The 4,958-nt window shown below is 41.4% G+C and overlaps 1 long non-coding RNA gene across 2 annotated transcripts; it reads right to left on the reverse strand.

Moving 5' to 3' along the window:
• Positions 1 to 2,165: 2,165 nt before the first annotated feature.
• LOC134180326 (uncharacterized) lies at positions 2,166 to 3,576 on the reverse strand. 2 transcript variants are annotated; one of them, XR_009969970.1, is made up of 4 exons: positions 3,214 to 3,576; positions 3,031 to 3,150; positions 2,667 to 2,781; positions 2,166 to 2,590 (listed from the first exon to the last, which is right to left on the reverse strand). It is a non-coding gene; the product is annotated as an uncharacterized LOC134180326 (long non-coding RNA). The 2 variants fall into 2 exon arrangements; XR_009969969.1 differs by having other exon boundaries at positions 2,662 to 2,781.
• Positions 3,577 to 4,958: the final 1,382 nt, after the last annotated feature.

Consider the following 4,958-nt stretch of genomic DNA (forward strand, 5'->3'; position numbering starts at 1 on the left):
ATAACTAAGAGTGCAATGCTCACTTTCAATATCCATTGTTTGTTCACATGCAATTGTTACGTCACAATGCTATAGCAGTCCTATCAGACTGCGTTTCTGAGCAAGCTGTAGTTGATTTGTTTATCTTAATCAAACTACATCCAGAGCAAAAAGCTAAGACTTCCGAAAAGAAATTTATCTGTGCGTAGGTAAGTTGGAAACGTGCTGAGTATATTCTAAAATATCCCAGGAGGACCCGCCTCTACTTGCACGCATTGGATAACATCAAACTACGTCCAGAGCAAAGAAGTAGAGGTCCACTTTAGTAATGGTCAGTGCGTATAGATTGGAAATGTGCTGAGCATATTTTAAAATATCCCAGAAGGAACCGCCTCCAGTCGCAATCGAATTACTCTGCAACGGCTCATCGGACCTCCACAAAAATTAAGCTGACCTCGGACGATATGCACGGAGCGTGTAGTTTATTACCGGCGACGTCAAAACGACAAGATATTTTTGTATAGGATATCTGGGTATCTAGAAATACGCCTATCTTCGGTTTTTCCGAGTATGCTCGCCGAATACCTGCCACATTCGATACGCCTGTTTCCTGCAACAGCAGCAACGTCTTCTAAGTGATAACTATTCAATGAGACTGTTGAAATGACTCCGAGAAGACTTACTGAAGAGACGTGTGACTCTACTCGATTTGCAACCTACACATTTCCTGCACCGAGCGCTACACTGGGAGTGTGAAAACATCGAAAACGCAGAGCAAACAGTGCGCTAAATCATGCATGCCTGCATGTCAAGCTACTGCATCAATCCTTTGGGTGAGTAAGAAACTGAACGTGACTTTCAAGATTCTGTTGCCCAGATATATATTTCTGAACGAGAAAGTCGCTGCACATTTCTCGGAATGGGGCACTCGGTTAAGTTTTCATTTGTCTTCAACGGGATACTAGCTAATGAGCACATTCCAGTTTATTCGAACAGACGCCCACACCAGTCATTTGAACTGAATACACACAGGGAGTGTGTCGATTTCTACCAAAAAAATTGCACATGACGTGTCTACACACGCTCAAACCGACTCTTCCGTCATAACACTACAGTACTCTGCCCGTACGAAGGACGGGTCATGTAGCTAGTACCGTATAAATTGAGAACGTACAAACTCAAATAAGATAGGTGGAAGGTCAAACTACCTTAGGCGCATTTCTTTTACCTCCACCAGCTCAACCGGTTGAAGGGGTAGAGGTACTCTGGTTGAGCGGAAGTAATCTCGGAGGAAGACAGTAACAGAAACGAGTGGAGACGAGCATGCGCACTCACCTGTTCGTTTGTTGAAATGGATTATGCCCACGAAGAACGCGATCTCCTACTATTGTTTGGAGTAAGTCTTGCTGTTGCTATCGCTGAAGAAACGGATGTTTTGATGCTCAAATCGTACTTCCGTCTGCTTTCTTTCCTTCACCGAACTCTACCAGCTCAACCGACTTTTCGCTGGTGGAGCCCGTGAACCTCTACCACCTAATCCGGTGGAGAAAAGAAACGTGCCAGAACTCTACCGCTTCAACCAGTTGAGTTGGTGGAGGTCTTGAAACGCACCCCTATCAATCAGCTCCATGAGAAAGCAGAAAGATGCTACAACCACAGCTCTAGGTGTAACTGACATGAAAAAATCAAAAATTATTTTATTGCATTTTTCGTTTGTTCTTAATGTTCTTATGCCCCAAAAATTAAAAGTTTAATTTTTGAAGCTACATTAGTGAAGATATGGAGGCGTAAGCGTACCCCCGTGACGTCACAAGAGGAACGGAAGTGGCTAGAGCGCATGCTGGCAATAGAAAATGTCTGACGAGATAGTACACCTCTGGTTGCCTGCTGGCTGCAGTAATGTGCTCAGAAAGAAATCATTGCTTTGATTCGCTTCTCCAGTAATACCAAGATGTCAAAGAAATGAGCAGCGCGAGGAAACAGGCGAGAAATCGGTGGGATGGGCCAACCGCACGTTCAGACCCATCTAGTGCGTATTCTCAGCCGGAATGTTTCGAAACGGAGGATAACGTTAGTGAGTCACTTACTTTGAGGCTTTGGGCTATTACCCAAGGTAAAAGGAGACTGAAGCCTGAAGCATCAAGCTGCGCTGGTGATTTGTGTACTAGGAAGCCATTGAGAGGATTGCAACGTGACAATGTGAGAAAGTCAACAAATACAGAAGGGGAGAGAAGGCTGAAAGAAAGCGTGAGAAATGAAGGGTAAGTCATGTAGAAATCATCAACTCACAAGACTCCGTGTGCTGGAAGTGGGTTGGAGAGAACTTGAGTTGTACTGTCATCCATACTCACTAATTAATTGAATCATGAATTGATATCAGAAATCCAGATCTAACTGGCTTCTTGTCACCTTTTTCATTTTAAACAAACGAATATTTGAGAATTAGTCAATTACCCATGGTCAGAGCAAACAAGATTATGAAATCTTTCTTAATTAATTAATTAAACCGACTCTAATTTATGAGGATGTTGGAAACTGCTGTAAAAGGATGGGTGGGAGGATTGTTGATAATTGATTACTATCTTCAGAAGTTTCAATCAACTCTCACAACCTACAAACAAAAATAACACCATTCACTAGTAGTTCCAGTGACAATTATGTTTCACATGAAAAAACTCTAACCATACAATTATTGATGGCTTTCTTTTACTTGAGATACTCTATAATGTCTCATAGTGCCTTCTGACGTTTAAATTGTGACCTCATGGAATTTCCATTTTATACAAAGCAGCCAACAACAATCTGTAAAAGCAACATTACTTTTATAGATAACTTGATATTGTATTGCATGTGTGCTAGCATTTTTAAATAACAAAGCTACTGTGTGAAGTACAACAGAAAATAAAAAGAGCCATTTTGCCAAGACATTGTAAGTACATAGACAGTAATTCTAAATAACCAGAAACACACCACCAGTACCAACAACAATAACAACAACAATTGGCATTGCAACCAACAGTAAGGAATGAAAAAAACAGTGCACTCTTATACCTGTGAATGTTTCGTACTGGAGTCCAAGACTAACACCAGGACACTGATCAGATTCTTCAGCATTGTCGACGTAATCCACATCAACATCAAGAGAAGCATGTTCAAACTTACTTTCACGCTCTAGCAGTAGGTAGAAAACAGTCACAAGCAACTCTATCGATCGTAGAATTTTACAGGACTTACCCTTCATTTGTTATTCTTTCTTTCCTCCTCTTCTACATTTGTTGACTTTCTCACATTGTCACGTTGCAATGGCTTCGTCTAGTATAAATCGCCAGCGCAGCTTGCTGCTTCAGACTTCAGTCTCCTTTTACCTTGGGGTAAAGCCCAAAGCCTCCTACTAACGTAATCCTCCGTTTCGAAACATTCCGGCTGAGAATACGCACTAGAAGGGTCTGAACGTGTGGTTGGCCCATCCCACCGATTTCTCGCTTGTTTCACTCGCGTTGCCCATTACTTTCACATCTTGGCATTGTTGGAGAAGCGAATCAAAGCCACACTTCCTTTCTGAGCGCATTGCTGCAGCCAGCAGGCAACCAGACGTCTAGTTTCTCGTAGGACTTTACTATTGCCAGCATGCGCTCTAGCCACTTCCGTTGTTTCTTTTGTGATGTCACGCGGGTGTACGCCTACTAAACATCCGGAAGCAACTTTGCGCCTCAATATGTTCACGAATATAGCTTCAAAAATTAAACTTTTAATTTTTTGGGCATACGAACGTTAAGAACTAACGAAAAGTGCAATAAAATAATTTTTGATTTTTTCATGTCAGTTACTCTTTAATTGACTTGATACGTTCTTCTACACACAATTCTACTACTTCTACAATCGTATCCTACATTGGTTCGAGGACACAAAGCTCGGTTTCCACAAAATTTGAACGACACCGACGCCATCCCAGTACAGAGGCGATACAGCACATTACATGGTTTGATGGTGGCCCAAATTATAAGCAGCGGAGAAAACAATTGTCTACAATTAGGATACACCCGCGTCCAGGCTCTATTCAGACCTTGGCCCGTATGTCTGGCTAGTGCGCTAATAATCCGCCCTGTTTTATTTTAATTCTGGGGAAACCCTGGGTCACCCAATATCATACAATTGTCGAAAAGGATTAACCTCAGGATTTAAAATAGATGATTTTAATACTAAATTAAATCGGAATCTATTAGTTTTAGCTCTAATTTTACTACATTTTGTTTGTGTGATTTTAGCATTAGTTTTGGTTTTGGCTAATCAAATTTAACACAAGTGGTTGTTTGAATTTTAGTTTTAGTTTTGCATGGTATAACCAAAACAATGCGGCTCTACTTGATGTGCAGGCTGATAGCATTCGCATGTATATCCCACTGCTTCCGGTTTGGCCAAAATCAGAAGAGCTGCATGGACCCATGCATGATAAAAGTGACTGGCACACCAAAGTATGCAGCTCCACAAACCCTTGATGGCTTATGTGGTAAGAGTGACATTGTTGTAAATGCTAATACATTAATTGCTTCATTTCTTCTTATTTCACTCATACAGCACCAGTAAACAATATATGTGTTGTGTGCAAAGTGCTGATTTCGACAATCCATGCAATGCCTGTACAAACCATGAATCGCCAATACAAACCATGCATACCTAACTCTAACCCTAACCTCTAACCCTAACCCCAACCCTCAAGTTTCCCAGAAAAACTAGAAATCCACAGTTTGTCCATATCCGGGAAATTTGAGAGTTAGGGTTAGGATTAGGATTAGACTTAAGGTTTGGGTCCGGTTAGGGTTAGGGTTAAGGCTAGGGTTAGGTATATAATTCACCTGACATTTACTGGAGTTAATAGCACACTAACATGCATAGATGACATTAGTTCCTCACTGCTATGTGCATGCCAAGAAACAATTCCATGGCAGAACTGTCCATGTCTAGGAGATAGTACAAGTCGA

Source organism: Corticium candelabrum, chromosome 5 (genome assembly GCF_963422355.1).
Source record: "Corticium candelabrum chromosome 5, ooCorCand1.1, whole genome shotgun sequence".
In the NCBI taxonomy this organism is placed as follows: domain Eukaryota; kingdom Metazoa; phylum Porifera; class Homoscleromorpha; order Homosclerophorida; family Plakinidae; genus Corticium; species Corticium candelabrum.